Genomic DNA, 15,428 nt, shown 5'->3' on the forward strand with positions numbered 1-15,428 from the left:
CTGAAAACATGTTCATTTTGGAGGAACCTATAGGAACATAACACTGAAACAAAAACATCCTGAATAAAAAAACAAAGAAATTCTGATATTATTTAATATTTGATCAAAAATACACCAAAATGTGGTTATAGAAGACAACCTGATGATGTCACATAAAAGAACGTGATGATATCACAGCAGAGAGTGTGACATTGTAGCAGAAGCGATCATGATGATGTCAGATAAAAGAATGTGATGATGTCATAGCAGAGAATGTGATGTTGTAGCAGAAGCGACCCTGATGATGTCACATAAAAGAATGTGATGACGTCACAGCAGAGAATGTGATGTTGTAGCAGAAGACAACCTGATGAAACTGTTAATAGTTGTTGACTGCTGTGTTTGTGAAACGTCTTGCTCTTGTAAATAATGAGTGGCGCCCCCTGCTGAGGAAATAAGATAAAATCTTTGACAGATTGTGAAAATAAAATGCTTACAGCACCTGGTATTCCCAGGCGGTCTCCCATCCAAGTACTAACCAGGCCCGACCCTGCTTAGCTTCCGAGATCAGACGAGATCGGGCGTGTTCAGAGTGGTATGGCCGTAAGCGACAATCACAGGCTGTAAGGACCTTTTTAAAGACGCCAAAACACAGACAACTTTTCTTCAGGCTGGATCTTACATCTGTTTTTACCCTTCTGTATCTTCAGATACTCGATAGTCATTTCAAAAACATATCAAATTACTGAAAACATGTTCATTTCGGAGGAACCTATAGGAACATAACACTGAAACAAAAACATCCTGAATAAAAAACAAAGAAATTCTGATATTATTTAATATTTGATCAAAAATACACCAAAATGTGGTTATAGAAGACAACCTGATGATGTCACATAAAAGAACGTGATGATGTCACAGCAGAGAGTGTGATGTTGTAGCAGAAGCGACCATGATGAAGTCACATAAAAGAATGTGATGATGTCACAGCAGAGAATGTGATGTTGTAGCAGAAGCGAACCTGATGATGTCACATAAAAGAATGCGATGATGTCACAGCAGACAGTGTGATGTTGTAGCAGAAGAGAACCTGATGATGTCACATAAAAGAATGTGATGACGTCACAGCAGAGAATGTGATGTTGTAGCAGAAGACAACCTGATGAAACTGTCATAGGTGTTGACTGCTGTGTTTGTGAAACGTCTTGCTCTTGTAAATAATGAGTGGCGCCCCCTGCTGAGGAAATAAGATAAAATCTTTGACAGATTGTGAAAATAAAATGCTTACAGCACCTGGTATTCCCAGGCGGTCTCCCATCCAAGTACTAACCAGGCCCGACCCTGCTTAGCTTCCGAGATCAGACGAGATCGGGCGTGTTCAGAGTGGTATGGCCGTAAGCGACAATCACAGGCTGTAAGGACCTTTTTAAAGACGCCAAAACACAGACAACTTTTCTTCAGGCTGGATCTTACATCTGTTTTTATCCTTCTGTATCTTCAGATACTCGATAGTCATTTCAAAAACATATCAAATTACTGAAAACATGTTCATTTTGGAGGAACCTATAGGAACATAACACTGAAACAAAAACATCCTTCGTAAAAAAAGAAAGAAATTCTGATATTATTTAATATTTGATCAAAAATACACCAAAATGTGGTTATAGAAGACAACCTGATGATGTCACATAAAAGAACGTGATGATGTCACAGCAGAGAGTGTGACGTTGTAGCAGAAGCGACCAGGATGATGTCAGATAAAAGAATGTGATGATGTCACAGCAGAGAATGTGATGTTGTAGCAGAAGAGAACCTGATGATGTCACATAAAAGAATGTGATGACGTCACAGCAGAGAATGTGATGTTGTAGCAGAAGACAACCTGATGAAACTGTCATAGTTGTTGACTGCTGTGTTTGTGAAACGTCTTGCTCTTGTAAATAATGAGTGGCGCCCCCTGCTGAGGAAATAAGATAAAATCTTTGACAGATTGTGAAAATAAAATGCTTACAGCACCTGGTATTCCCAGGCGGTCTCCCATCCAAGTACTAACCAGGCCCGACCCTGCTAAGCTTCCGAGATCAGACGAGATCGGGCGTGTTCAGAGTGGTATGGCCGTAAGCGACAATCACAGGCTGTAAGGACCTTTTTAAAGACGCCAAAACACAGACAACTTTTCTTCAGGCTGGATCTTACATCTGTTTTTATCCTTCTGTATCTTCAGATACTCGATAGTCATTTCAAAAACATATCAAATTACTGAAAACATGTTCATTTTGGAGGAACCTATAGGAACATAACACTGAAACAAAAACATCCTGAATAAAAAAACAAAGAAATTCTGATATTATTTAATATTTGATCAAAAATACACCAAAATGTGGTTATAGAAGACAACCTGATGATGTCACATAAAAGAACGTGATGATATCACAGCAGAGAGTGTGACATTGTAGCAGAAGCGATCATGATGATGTCAGATAAAAGAATGTGATGATGTCATAGCAGAGAATGTGATGTTGTAGCAGAAGCGACCCTGATGATGTCACATAAAAGAATGTGATGACGTCACAGCAGAGAATGTGATGTTGTAGCAGAAGACAACCTGATGAAACTGTTAATAGTTGTTGACTGCTGTGTTTGTGAAACGTCTTGCTCTTGTAAATAATGAGTGGCGCCCCCTGCTGAGGAAATAAGATAAAATCTTTGACAGATTGTGAAAATAAAATGCTTACAGCACCTGGTATTCCCAGGCGGTCTCCCATCCAAGTACTAACCAGGCCCGACCCTGCTTAGCTTCCGAGATCAGACGAGATCGGGCGTGTTCAGAGTGGTATGGCCGTAAGCGACAATCACAGGCTGTAAGGACCTTTTTAAAGACGCCAAAACACAGACAACTTTTCTTCAGGCTGGATCTTACATCTGTTTTTACCCTTCTGTATCTTCAGATACTCGATAGTCATTTCAAAAACATATCAAATTACTGAAAACATGTTCATTTCGGAGGAACCTATAGGAACATAACACTGAAACAAAAACATCCTGAATAAAAAACAAAGAAATTCTGATATTATTTAATATTTGATCAAAAATACACCAAAATGTGGTTATAGAAGACAACCTGATGATGTCACATAAAAGAACGTGATGATGTCACAGCAGAGAGTGTGATGTTGTAGCAGAAGCGACCATGATGAAGTCACATAAAAGAATGTGATGATGTCACAGCAGAGAATGTGATGTTGTAGCAGAAGCGAACCTGATGATGTCACATAAAAGAATGCGATGATGTCACAGCAGACAGTGTGATGTTGTAGCAGAAGAGAACCTGATGATGTCACATAAAAGAATGTGATGACGTCACAGCAGAGAATGTGATGTTGTAGCAGAAGACAACCTGATGAAACTGTCATAGGTGTTGACTGCTGTGTTTGTGAAACGTCTTGCTCTTGTAAATAATGAGTGGCGCCCCCTGCTGAGGAAATAAGATAAAATCTTTGACAGATTGTGAAAATAAAATGCTTACAGCACCTGGTATTCCCAGGCGGTCTCCCATCCAAGTACTAACCAGGCCCGACCCTGCTTAGCTTCCGAGATCAGACGAGATCGGGCGTGTTCAGAGTGGTATGGCCGTAAGCGACAATCACAGGCTGTAAGGACCTTTTTAAAGACACCAAAACACAGACAACTTTTCTTCAGGCTGGATCTTACATCTGTTTTTATCCTTCTGTATCTTCAGATACTCGATAGTCATTTCAAAAACATATCAAATTACTGAAAACATGTTCATTTCGGAGGAACCTATAGGAACATAACACTGAAACAAAGAAATCCTTCGTAAAAAAAGAAAGAAATTCTGATATTATTTAATATTTGATCAAAAATACACCAAAATGTGGTTATAGAAGACAACCTGATGATGTCACATAAAAGAACGTGATGATGTCACAGCAGAGAGTGTGATGTTGTAGCAGAAGCGACCATGATGAAGTCACATAAAAGAATGTGATGATGTCACAGCAGAGAATGTGATGTTGTAGCAGAAGCGAACCTGATGATGTCACATAAAAGAATGCGATAATGTCACAGCAGACAGTGTGATGTTGTAGCAGAAGAGAACCTGATGATGTCACATAAAAGAATGTGATGACGTCACAGCAGAGAATGTGATGTTGTAGCAGAAGACAACCTGATGAAACTGTCATAGGTGTTGACTGCTGTGTTTGTGAAACGTCTTACTCTTGTAAATAATGAGTGGCGCCCCCTGCTGAGGAAATAAGATAAAATCTTTGACAGATTGTGAAAATAAAATGCTTACAGCACCTGGTATTCCCAGGCGGTCTCCCATCCAAGTACTAACCAGGCCCGACCCTGCTTAGCTTCCGAGATCAGACGAGATCGGGCGTGTTCAGAGTGGTATGGCCGTAAGCGACAATCACAGGCTGTAAGGACCTTTTTAAAGACGCCAAAACACAGACAACTTTTCTTCAGGCTGGATCTTACATCTGTTTTTACCCTTCTGTATCTTCAGATACTCGATAGTCATTTCAAAAACATATCAAATTACTGAAAACATGTTCATTTCGGAGGAACCTATAGGAACATAACACTGAAACAAAGAAATCCTTCGTAAAAAAAGAAAGAAATTCTGATATTATTTAATATTTGATCAAAAATACACCAAAATGTGGTTATAGAAGAAAACCTGATGATGTCACATAAAAGAACGTGATGATGTCACAGCAGAGAGTGTGACGTTGTAGCAGAAGCGACCAGGATGATGTCAGATAAAAGAATGTGATGATGTCACAGCAGAGAATGTGATGTTGTAGCAGAAGAGAACCTGATGATGTCACATAAAAGAATGTGATGACGTCACAGCAGAGAATGTGATGTTGTAGCAGAAGACAACCTGATGAAACTGTCATAGTTGTTGACTGCTGTGTTTGTGAAACGTCTTACTCTTGTAAATAATGAGTGGCGCCCCCTGCTGAGGAAATAAGATAAAATCTTTGACAGATTGTGAAAATAAAATGCTTACAGCACCTGGTATTCCCAGGCGGTCTCCCATCCAAGTACTAACCAGGCCCGACCCTGCTTAGCTTCCGAGATCAGACGAGATCGGGCGTGTTCAGAGTGGTATGGCCGTAAGCGACAATCACAGGCTGTAAGGACCTTTTTAAAGACGCCAAAACACAGACAACTTTTCTTCAGGCTGGATCTTACATCTGTTTTTATCCTTCTGTATCTTCAGATACTCGATAGTCATTTCAAAAACATATCAAATTACTGAAAACATGTTCATTTTGGAGGAACCTATAGGAACATAACACTGAAACAAAAACATCCTTCGTAAAAAAAGAAAGAAATTCTGATATTATTTAATATTTGATCAAAAATACACCAAAATGTGGTTATAGAAGACAACCTGATGATGTCACATAAAAGAACGTGATGATGTCACAGCAGAGAGTGTGACGTTGTAGCAGAAGCGACCAGGATGATGTCAGATAAAAGAATGTGATGATGTCACAGCAGAGAATGTGATGTTGTAGCAGAAGAGAACCTGATGATGTCACATAAAAGAATGTGATGACGTCACAGCAGAGAATGTGATGTTGTAGCAGAAGACAACCTGATGAAACTGTCATAGTTGTTGACTGCTGTGTTTGTGAAACGTCTTGCTCTTGTAAATAATGAGTGGCGCCCCCTGCTGAGGAAATAAGATAAAATCTTTGACAGATTGTGAAAATAAAATGCTTACAGCACCTGGTATTCCCAGGCGGTCTCCCATCCAAGTACTAACCAGGCCCGACCCTGCTAAGCTTCCGAGATCAGACGAGATCGGGCGTGTTCAGAGTGGTATGGCCGTAAGCGACAATCACAGGCTGTAAGGACCTTTTTAAAGACGCCAAAACACAGACAACTTTTCTTCAGGCTGGATCTTACATCTGTTTTTATCCTTCTGTATCTTCAGATACTCGATAGTCATTTCAAAAACATATCAAATTACTGAAAACATGTTCATTTTGGAGGAACCTATAGGAACATAACACTGAAACAAAAACATCCTGAATAAAAAAACAAAGAAATTCTGATATTATTTAATATTTGATCAAAAATACACCAAAATGTGGTTATAGAAGACAACCTGATGATGTCACATAAAAGAACGTGATGATATCACAGCAGAGAGTGTGACATTGTAGCAGAAGCGATCATGATGATGTCAGATAAAAGAATGTGATGATGTCATAGCAGAGAATGTGATGTTGTAGCAGAAGCGACCCTGATGATGTCACATAAAAGAATGTGATGATGTCACAGCAGAGAATGTGATGTTGTAGCAGAAGCGAACCTGATGAAGTCACATAAAAGAATGTGATGATGTCACAGCAGAGAATGTGATGTTGTAGCAGAAGCGAACCTGATGATGTCACATAAAAGAATGCGATGATGTCACAGCAGACAGTGTGATGTTGTAGCAGAAGAGAACCTGATGATGTCACATAAAAGAATGTGATGACGTCACAGCAGAGAATGTGATGTTGTAGCAGAAGACAACCTGATGAAACTGTCATAGGTGTTGACTGCTGTGTTTGTGAAACGTCTTGCTCTTGTAAATAATGAGTGGCGCCCCCTGCTGAGGAAATAAGATAAAATCTTTGACAGATTGTGAAAATAAAATGCTTACAGCACCTGCTATTCCCAGGCGGTCTCCCATCCAAGTACTAACCAGGCCCGACCCTGCTTAGCTTCCGAGATCAGACGAGATCGGGCGTGTTCAGAGTGGTATGGCCGTAAGCGACAATCACAGGCTGTAAGGACCTTTTTAAAGACACCAAAACACAGACAACTTTTCTTCAGGCTGGATCTTACATCTGTTTTTATCCTTCTGTATCTTCAGATACTCGATAGTCATTTCAAAAACATATCAAATTACTGAAAACATGTTCATTTCGGAGGAACCTATAGGAACATAACACTGAAACAAAGAAATCCTTCGTAAAAAAAGAAAGAAATTCTGATATTATTTAATATTTGATCAAAAATACACCAAAATGTGGTTATAGAAGACAACCTGATGATGTCACATAAAAGAACGTGATGATGTCACAGCAGAGAGTGTGATGTTGTAGCAGAAGCGACCATGATGAAGTCACATAAAAGAATGTGATGATGTCACAGCAGAGAATGTGATGTTGTAGCAGAAGCGAACCTGATGATGTCACATAAAAGAATGCGATAATGTCACAGCAGACAGTGTGATGTTGTAGCAGAAGAGAACCTGATGATGTCACATAAAAGAATGTGATGACGTCACAGCAGAGAATGTGATGTTGTAGCAGAAGACAACCTGATGAAACTGTCATAGGTGTTGACTGCTGTGTTTGTGAAACGTCTTACTCTTGTAAATAATGAGTGGCGCCCCCTGCTGAGGAAATAAGATAAAATCTTTGACAGATTGTGAAAATAAAATGCTTACAGCACCTGGTATTCCCAGGCGGTCTCCCATCCAAGTACTAACCAGGCCCGACCCTGCTTAGCTTCCGAGATCAGACGAGATCGGGCGTGTTCAGAGTGGTATGGCCGTAAGCGACAATCACAGGCTGTAAGGACCTTTTTAAAGACGCCAAAACACAGACAACTTTTCTTCAGGCTGGATCTTACATCTGTTTTTACCCTTCTGTATCTTCAGATACTCGATAGTCATTTCAAAAACATATCAAATTACTGAAAACATGTTCATTTCGGAGGAACCTATAGGAACATAACACTGAAACAAAGAAATCCTTCGTAAAAAAAGAAAGAAATTCTGATATTATTTAATATTTGATCAAAAATACACCAAAATGTGGTTATAGAAGACAACCTGATGATGTCACATAAAAGAACGTGATGATGTCACAGCAGAGAGTGTGATGTTGTAGCAGAAGCGACCATGATGAAGTCACATAAAAGAATGTGATGATGTCACAGCAGAGAATGTGATGTTGTAGCAGAAGCGAACCTGATGATGTCACATAAAAGAATGCGATAATGTCACAGCAGACAGTGTGATGTTGTAGCAGAAGAGAACCTGATGATGTCACATAAAAGAATGTGATGACGTCACAGCAGAGAATGTGATGTTGTAGCAGAAGACAACCTGATGAAACTGTCATAGGTGTTGACTGCTGTGTTTGTGAAACGTCTTACTCTTGTAAATAATGAGTGGCGCCCCCTGCTGAGGAAATAAGATAAAATCTTTGACAGATTGTGAAAATAAAATGCTTACAGCACCTGGTATTCCCAGGCGGTCTCCCATCCAAGTACTAACCAGGCCCGACCCTGCTTAGCTTCCGAGATCAGACGAGATCGGGCGTGTTCAGAGTGGTATGGCCGTAAGCGACAATCACAGGCTGTAAGGACCTTTTTAAAGACGCCAAAACACAGACAACTTTTCTTCAGGCTGGATCTTACATCTGTTTTTACCCTTCTGTATCTTCAGATACTCGATAGTCATTTCAAAAACATATCAAATTACTGAAAACATGTTCATTTCGGAGGAACCTATAGGAACATAACACTGAAACAAAAACATCCTGAACAAAAAACAAAGAAATTCTGATATTATTTAATATTTGATCAAAAATACACCAAAATGTGGTTATAGAAGACAACCTGATGATGTCACATAAAAGAACGTGATGATGTCACAGCAGAGAGTGTGATGTTGTAGCAGAAGCGACCATGATGAAGTCACATAAAAGAATGTGATGATGTCACAGCAGAGAATGTGATGTTATAGCAGAAGCGAACCTGATGATGTCACATAAAAGAATGCGATGATGTCACAGCAGACAGTGTGATGTTGTAGCAGAAGAGAACCTGATGATGTCACATAAAAGAATGTGATGACGTCACAGCAGAGAATGTGATGTTGTAGCAGAAGCGAACCTGATGATGTCACATAAAAGAACGTGATGATGTCACAGCAGAGAGTGTGATGTTGTAGCAGAAGCGACCATGATGAAGTCACATAAAAGAATGTGATGATGTCACAGCAGAGAATGTGATGTTGTAGCAGAAGAGAACCTGATGATGTCACATAAAAGAATGTGATGACGTCACAGCAGAGAATGTGATGTTGTAGCAGAAGACAACCTGATGAAACTGTCATAGTTGTTGACTGCTGTGTTTGTGAAACGTCTTGCTCTTGTAAATAATGAGTGGCGCCCCCTGCTGAGGAAATAAGATAAAATCTTTGACAGATTGTGAAAATAAAATGCTTACAGCACCTGGTATTCCCAGGCGGTCTCCCATCCAAGTACTAACCAGGCCCGACCCTGCTTAGCTTCCGAGATCAGACGAGATCGGGCGTGTTCAGAGTGGTATGGCCGTAAGCGACGATCACAGGCTGTAAGGACCTTTTTAAAGACGCCAAAACACAGACAACTTTTCTTCAGGCTGGATCTTACATCTGTTTTTACCCTTCTGTATCTTCAGATACTCGATAGTCATTTCAAAAACATATCAAATTACTGAAAACATGTTCATTTCGGAGGAACCTATAGGAACATAACACTGAAACAAAAACATCCTGAATAAAAAACAAAGAAATTCTGATATTATTTAATATTTGATCAAAAATACACCAAAATGTGGTTATAGAAGACAACCTGATGATGTCACATAAAAGAACGTGATGATGTCACAGCAGAGAGTGTGACGTTGTAGCAGAAGACAACCTGATGAAACTGTTAATAGTTGTTGACTGCTGTGTTTGTGAAACGTCTTGCTCTTGTTAATAATGAGTGGCGCCCCCTGCTGAGGAAATAAGATAAAATCTTTGACAGATTGTGAAAATAAAATGCTTACAGCACCTGGTATTCCCAGGCGGTCTCCCATCCAAGTACTAACCAGGCCCGACCCTGCTTAGCTTCCGAGATCAGACGAGATCGGGCGTGTTCAGAGTGGTATGGCCGTAAGCGTCAATCACAGGCTGTAAGGACCTTTTTAAAGACACCAAAACACAGACAACTTTACTTCAGGCTGGATCTTACATCTGTTTTTATCCTTCTGTATCTTCAGATACTCGATAGTCATTTCAAAAACATATCAAATTACTGAAAACATGTTCATTTCGGAGGAACCTATAGGAACATAACACTGAAACAAAGAAATCCTTCGTAAAAAAAGAAAGAAATTCTGATATTATTTAATATTTGATCAAAAATACACCAAAATGTGGTTATAGAAGACAACCTGATGATGTCACATAAAAGAACGTGATGATGTCACAGCAGAGAGTGTGATGTTGTAGCAGAAGCGACCATGATGAAGTCACATAAAAGAATGTGATGATGTCACAGCAGAGAATGTGATGTTGTAGCAGAAGCGAACCTGATGATGTCACATAAAAGAATGCGATGATGTCACAGCAGACAGTGTGATGTTGTAGCAGAAGAGAACCTGATGATGTCACATAAAAGAATGTGATGACGTCACAGCAGAGAATGTGATGTTGTAGCAGAAGACAACCTGATGAAACTGTCATAGGTGTTGACTGCTGTGTTTGTGAAACGTCTTACTCTTGTAAATAATGAGTGGCGCCCCCTGCTGAGGAAATAAGATAAAATCTTTGACAGATTGTGAAAATAAAATGCTTACAGCACCTGGTATTCCCAGGCGGTCTCCCATCCAAGTACTAACCAGGCCCGATCCTGCTTAGCTTCCGAGATCAGACGAGATCGGGCGTGTTCAGAGTGGTATGGCCGTAAGCGACAATCTCAGGCTGTAAGGACCTTTTTAAAGACGCCAAAACACAGACAACTTTTCTTCAGGCTGGATCTTACATCTGTTTTTATCCTTCTGTATCTTCAGATACTCGATAGTCATTTCAAAAACATATCAAATTACTGAAAACATGTTCATTTCGGAGGAACCTATAGGAACATAACACTGAAACAAAAACATCCTGAATAAAAAAAGAAAGAAATTCTGATATTATTTAATATTTGATCAAAAATACACCAAAATGTGGTTATAGAAGACAACCTGATGATGTCACATAAAAGAACGTGATGATGTCACAGCAGAGAGTGTGATGTTGTAGCAGAAGCGACCATGATGAAGTCACATAAAAGAATGTGATGATGTCACAGCAGAGAATGTGATGTTGTAGCAGAAGCGAACCTGATGATGTCACATAAAAGAATGCGATGATGTCACAGCAGACAGTGTGATGTTGTAGCAGAAGAGAACCTCATGATGTCACGTAAAAGAATGTGATGACGTCACAGCAGAGAATGTGATGTTGTAGCAGAAGACAACCTGATGAAACTGTCATAGGTGTTGACTGCTGTGTTTGTGAAACGTCTTGCTCTTGTAAATAATGAGTGGCGCCCCCTGCTGAGGAAATAAGATAAAATCTTTGACAGATTGTGAAAATAAAATGCTTACAGCACCTGGTATTCCCAGGCGGTCTCCCATCCAAGTACTAACCAGGCCCGACCCTGCTTAGCTTCCGAGATCAGACGAGATCGGGCTTGTTCAGAGTGGTATGGCCGTAAGCGACAATCACAGGCTGTAAGGACCTTTTTAAAGACGCCAAAACACAGACAACTTTTCTTCAGGCTGGATCTTACATCTGTTTTTATCCTTCTGTATCTTCAGATACTCGATAGTCATTTCAAAAACATATCAAATTACTGAAAACATGTTCATTTCGGAGGAACCTATAGGAACATAACACTGAAACAAAGAAATCCTTCGTAAAAAAAGAAAGAAATTCTGATATTATTTAATATTTGATCAAAAATACACCAAAATGTGGTTATAGAAGACAACCTGATGATGTCACATAAAAGAACGTGATGATGTCACAGCAGAGAGTGTGATGTTGTAGCAGAAGCGACCATGATGAAGTCACATAAAAGAATGTGATGATGTCACAGCAGAGAATGTGATGTTGTAGCAGAAGAGAACCTGATGATGTCACATAAAAGAATGTGATGACGTCACAGCAGAGAATGTGATGTTGTAGCAGAAGACAACCTGATGAAACTGTCATAGGTGTTGACTGCTGTGTTTGTGAAACGTCTTGCTCTTGTAAATAATGAGTGGCGCCCCCTGCTGAGGAAATAAGATAAAATCTTTGACAGATTGTGAAAATAAAATGCTTACAGCACCTGGTATTCCCAGGCGGTCTCCCATCCAAGTACTAACCAGGCCCGACCCTGCTTAGCTTCCGAGATCAGACGAGATCGGGCGTGTTCAGAGTGGTATGGCCGTAAGCGACAATCACAGGCTGTAAGGACCTTTTTAAAGACACCAAAACACAGACAACTTTTCTTCAGGCTGGATCTTACATCTGTTTTTATCCTTCTGTATCTTCAGATACTCGATAGTCATTTCAAAAACATATCAAATTACTGAAAACATGTTCATTTCGGAGGAACCTATAGGAACATAACACTGAAACAAAAACATCCTGAATAAAAAAAGAAAGAAATTCTGATATTATTTAATATTTGATCAAAAATACACCAAAATGTGGTTATAGAAGACAACCTGATGATGTCACATAAAAGAATGTGATGACGTCACAGCAGAGAATGTGATGTTGTAGCAGAAGACAACCTGATGAAACTGTCATAGGTGTTGACTGCTGTGTTTGTGAAACGTCTTACTCTTGTAAATAATGAGTGGCGCCCCCTGCTGAGGAAATAAGATAAAATCTTTGACAGATTGTGAAAATAAAATGCTTACAGCACCTGGTATTCCCAGGCGGTCTCCCATCCAAGTACTAACCAGGCCCGACCCTGCTTAGCTTCCGAGATCAGACGAGATCGGGCGTGTTCAGAGTGGTATGGCCGTAAGCGACAATCACAGGCTGTAAGGACCTTTTTAAAGACACCAAAACACAGACAACTTTTCTTCAGGCTGGATCTTACATCTGTTTTTATCCTTCTGTATCTTCAGATACTCGATAGTCATTTCAAAAACATATCAAATTACTGAAAACATGTTCATTTCGGAGGAACCTATAGGAACATAACACTGAAACAAAAACATCCTGAATAAAAAAAGAAAGAAATTCTGATATTATTTAATATTTGATCAAAAATACACCAAAATGTGGTTATAGAAGACAACCTGATGATGTCACATAAAAGAACGTGATGATGTCACAGCAGAGAGTGTGATGTTGTAGCAGAAGCAACCATGATGAAGTCACATAAAAGAATGTGATGATGTCACAGAAGAGAATGTGATGTTGTAGCAGAAGAGAACCTGATGATGTCACATAAAAGAATGTGATGACGTCACAGCAGAGAATGTGATGTTGTAGCAGAAGACAACCTGATGAAACTGTCATAGTTGTTGACTGCTGTGTTTGTGAAACGTCTTGCTCTTGTAAATAATGAGTGGCGCCCCCTGCTGAGGAAATAAGATAAAATCTTTGACAGATTGTGAAAATAAAATGCTTACAGCACCTGGTATTCCCAGGCGGTCTCCCATCCAAGTACTAACCAGGCCCGACCCTGCTTAGCTTCCGAGATCAGACGAGATCGGGCGTGTTCAGAGTGGTATGGCCGTAAGCGACAATCTCAGGCTGTAAGGACCTTTTTAAAGACGCCAAAACACAGACAACTTTTCTTCAGGCTGGATCTTACATCTGTTTTTATCCTTCTGTATCTTCAGATACTCGATAGTCATTTCAAAAACATATCAAATTACTGAAAACATGTTCATTTCGGAGGAACCTATAGGAACATAACACTGAAACAAAGAAATCCTTCGTAAAAAAAGAAAGAAATTCTGATATTATTTAATATTTGATCAAAAATACACCAAAATGTGGTTATAGAAGACAACCTGATGATGTCACATAAAAGAACGTGATGATGTCACAGCAGAGAGTGTGATGTTGTAGCAGAAGCGACCATGATGAAGTCACATAAAAGAATGTGATGATGTCACAGCAGAGAATGTGATGTTGTAGCAGAAGCGAACCTGATGATGTCACATAAAAGAATGCGATGATGTCACAGCAGACAGTGTGATGTTGTAGCAGAAGAGAACCTCATGATGTCACGTAAAAGAATGTGATGACGTCACAGCAGAGAATGTGATGTTGTAGCAGAAGACAACCTGATGAAACTGTCATAGGTGTTGACTGCTGTGTTTGTGAAACGTCTTGCTCTTGTAAATAATGAGTGGCGCCCCCTGCTGAGGAAATAAGATAAAATCTTTGACAGATTGTGAAAATAAAATGCTTACAGCACCTGGTATTCCCAGGCGGTCTCCCATCCAAGTACTAACCAGGCCCGACCCTGCTTAGCTTCCGAGATCAGACGAGATCGGGCTTGTTCAGAGTGGTATGGCCGTAAGCGACAATCACAGGCTGTAAGGACCTTTTTAAAGACGCCAAAACACAGACAACTTTTCTTCAGGCTGGATCTTACATCTGTTTTTATCCTTCTGTATCTTCAGATACTCGATAGTCATTTCAAAAACATATCAAATTACTGAAAACATGTTCATTTCGGAGGAACCTATAGGAACATAACACTGAAACAAAGAAATCCTTCGTAAAAAAAGAAAGAAATTCTGATATTATTTAATATTTGATCAAAAATACACCAAAATGTGGTTATAGAAGACAACCTGATGATGTCACATAAAAGAACGTGATGATGTCACAGCAGAGAGTGTGATGTTGTAGCAGAAGCGACCATGATGAAGTCACGTAAAAGAATGTGATGATGTCACAGCAGAGAATGTGATGTTGTAGCAGAAGAGAACCTGATGATGTCACATAAAAGAATGTGATGACGTCACAGCAGAGAATGTGATGTTGTAGCAGAAGACAACCTGATGAAACTGTCATAGGTGTTGACTGCTGTGTTTGTGAAACGTCTTGCTCTTGTAAATAATGAGTGGCGCCCCCTGCTGAGGAAATAAGATAAAATCTTTGACAGATTGTGAAAATAAAATGCTTACAGCACCTGGTATTCCCAGGCGGTCTCCCATCCAAGTACTAACCAGGCCCGACCCTGCTTAGCTTCCGAGATCAGACGAGATCGGGCGTGTTCAGAGTGGTATGGCCGTAAGCGACAATCACAGGCTGTAAGGACCTTTTTAAAGACACCAAAACACAGACAACTTTTCTTCAGGCTGGATCTTACATCTGTTTTTATCCTTCTGTATCTTCAGATACTCGATAGTCATTTCAAAAACATATCAAATTACTGAAAACATGTTCATTTCGGAGGAACCTATAGGAACATAACACTGAAACAAAGAAATCCTTCGTAAAAAAAGAAAGAAATTCTGATATTATTTAATATTTGATCAAAAATACACCAAAATGTGGTTATAGAAGACAACCTGATGATGTCACATAAAAGAACGTGATGATGTCACAGCAGAGAATGTGATGTTGTAGCAGAAGAGAACCT

The 15,428-nt window shown here is 39.7% G+C and overlaps 20 non-coding genes across 20 annotated transcripts; all 20 read right to left on the bottom strand.

The window, feature by feature from the left end:
* Window positions 1-469: 469 nt before the first annotated feature.
* On the bottom strand, window positions 470-588 carry LOC138201804 (5S ribosomal RNA). The gene has a single exon (XR_011178602.1). It is a non-coding gene; the product is annotated as a 5S ribosomal RNA (ribosomal RNA).
* Window positions 589-1,260: 672 nt separating this feature from the next.
* On the bottom strand, window positions 1,261-1,379 carry LOC138201701 (5S ribosomal RNA). Its single transcript, XR_011178504.1, has one exon. It is a non-coding gene; the product is annotated as a 5S ribosomal RNA (ribosomal RNA).
* Window positions 1,380-1,983: 604 nt separating this feature from the next.
* Window positions 1,984-2,102, bottom strand: LOC138201734 (5S ribosomal RNA). Its single transcript, XR_011178535.1, has one exon. It is a non-coding gene; the product is annotated as a 5S ribosomal RNA (ribosomal RNA).
* A 605-nt stretch (window positions 2,103-2,707) lies between these two features.
* Window positions 2,708-2,826, bottom strand: LOC138201713 (5S ribosomal RNA). Its single transcript, XR_011178515.1, has one exon. It is a non-coding gene; the product is annotated as a 5S ribosomal RNA (ribosomal RNA).
* Window positions 2,827-3,498: 672 nt separating this feature from the next.
* LOC138201724 (5S ribosomal RNA) lies at window positions 3,499-3,617 on the bottom strand. Its single transcript, XR_011178526.1, has one exon. It is a non-coding gene; the product is annotated as a 5S ribosomal RNA (ribosomal RNA).
* A 673-nt stretch (window positions 3,618-4,290) lies between these two features.
* Window positions 4,291-4,409, bottom strand: LOC138201736 (5S ribosomal RNA). The gene has a single exon (XR_011178537.1). It is a non-coding gene; the product is annotated as a 5S ribosomal RNA (ribosomal RNA).
* Window positions 4,410-5,013: 604 nt separating this feature from the next.
* On the bottom strand, window positions 5,014-5,132 carry LOC138201748 (5S ribosomal RNA). Its single transcript, XR_011178548.1, has one exon. It is a non-coding gene; the product is annotated as a 5S ribosomal RNA (ribosomal RNA).
* Window positions 5,133-5,736: 604 nt separating this feature from the next.
* Window positions 5,737-5,855, bottom strand: LOC138201735 (5S ribosomal RNA). The gene has a single exon (XR_011178536.1). It is a non-coding gene; the product is annotated as a 5S ribosomal RNA (ribosomal RNA).
* Window positions 5,856-6,666: 811 nt separating this feature from the next.
* Window positions 6,667-6,785, bottom strand: LOC138201712 (5S ribosomal RNA). Its single transcript, XR_011178514.1, has one exon. It is a non-coding gene; the product is annotated as a 5S ribosomal RNA (ribosomal RNA).
* Window positions 6,786-7,458: 673 nt separating this feature from the next.
* Window positions 7,459-7,577, bottom strand: LOC138201760 (5S ribosomal RNA). Its single transcript, XR_011178558.1, has one exon. It is a non-coding gene; the product is annotated as a 5S ribosomal RNA (ribosomal RNA).
* A 673-nt stretch (window positions 7,578-8,250) lies between these two features.
* On the bottom strand, window positions 8,251-8,369 carry LOC138201763 (5S ribosomal RNA). Its single transcript, XR_011178561.1, has one exon. It is a non-coding gene; the product is annotated as a 5S ribosomal RNA (ribosomal RNA).
* An 879-nt stretch (window positions 8,370-9,248) lies between these two features.
* On the bottom strand, window positions 9,249-9,367 carry LOC138201767 (5S ribosomal RNA). Its single transcript, XR_011178565.1, has one exon. It is a non-coding gene; the product is annotated as a 5S ribosomal RNA (ribosomal RNA).
* A 466-nt stretch (window positions 9,368-9,833) lies between these two features.
* LOC138201768 (5S ribosomal RNA) lies at window positions 9,834-9,952 on the bottom strand. The gene has a single exon (XR_011178566.1). It is a non-coding gene; the product is annotated as a 5S ribosomal RNA (ribosomal RNA).
* Window positions 9,953-10,625: 673 nt separating this feature from the next.
* Window positions 10,626-10,744, bottom strand: LOC138201714 (5S ribosomal RNA). The gene has a single exon (XR_011178516.1). It is a non-coding gene; the product is annotated as a 5S ribosomal RNA (ribosomal RNA).
* Window positions 10,745-11,417: 673 nt separating this feature from the next.
* On the bottom strand, window positions 11,418-11,536 carry LOC138201715 (5S ribosomal RNA). Its single transcript, XR_011178517.1, has one exon. It is a non-coding gene; the product is annotated as a 5S ribosomal RNA (ribosomal RNA).
* Window positions 11,537-12,140: 604 nt separating this feature from the next.
* On the bottom strand, window positions 12,141-12,259 carry LOC138201769 (5S ribosomal RNA). The gene has a single exon (XR_011178567.1). It is a non-coding gene; the product is annotated as a 5S ribosomal RNA (ribosomal RNA).
* Window positions 12,260-12,725: 466 nt separating this feature from the next.
* On the bottom strand, window positions 12,726-12,844 carry LOC138201771 (5S ribosomal RNA). The gene has a single exon (XR_011178569.1). It is a non-coding gene; the product is annotated as a 5S ribosomal RNA (ribosomal RNA).
* A 604-nt stretch (window positions 12,845-13,448) lies between these two features.
* LOC138201772 (5S ribosomal RNA) lies at window positions 13,449-13,567 on the bottom strand. Its single transcript, XR_011178570.1, has one exon. It is a non-coding gene; the product is annotated as a 5S ribosomal RNA (ribosomal RNA).
* Window positions 13,568-14,240: 673 nt separating this feature from the next.
* LOC138201716 (5S ribosomal RNA) lies at window positions 14,241-14,359 on the bottom strand. Its single transcript, XR_011178518.1, has one exon. It is a non-coding gene; the product is annotated as a 5S ribosomal RNA (ribosomal RNA).
* A 604-nt stretch (window positions 14,360-14,963) lies between these two features.
* Window positions 14,964-15,082, bottom strand: LOC138201773 (5S ribosomal RNA). Its single transcript, XR_011178572.1, has one exon. It is a non-coding gene; the product is annotated as a 5S ribosomal RNA (ribosomal RNA).
* Window positions 15,083-15,428: the final 346 nt, after the last annotated feature.

The sequence above is a fragment of the Embiotoca jacksoni genome, unplaced genomic scaffold (genome assembly GCF_022577435.1).
Source record: "Embiotoca jacksoni isolate LCO1_2020_lvr unplaced genomic scaffold, fEmbJac1.0.p SCAF_2, whole genome shotgun sequence".
NCBI classification, from domain to species: Eukaryota; Metazoa; Chordata; class Actinopteri; family Embiotocidae; genus Embiotoca; species Embiotoca jacksoni.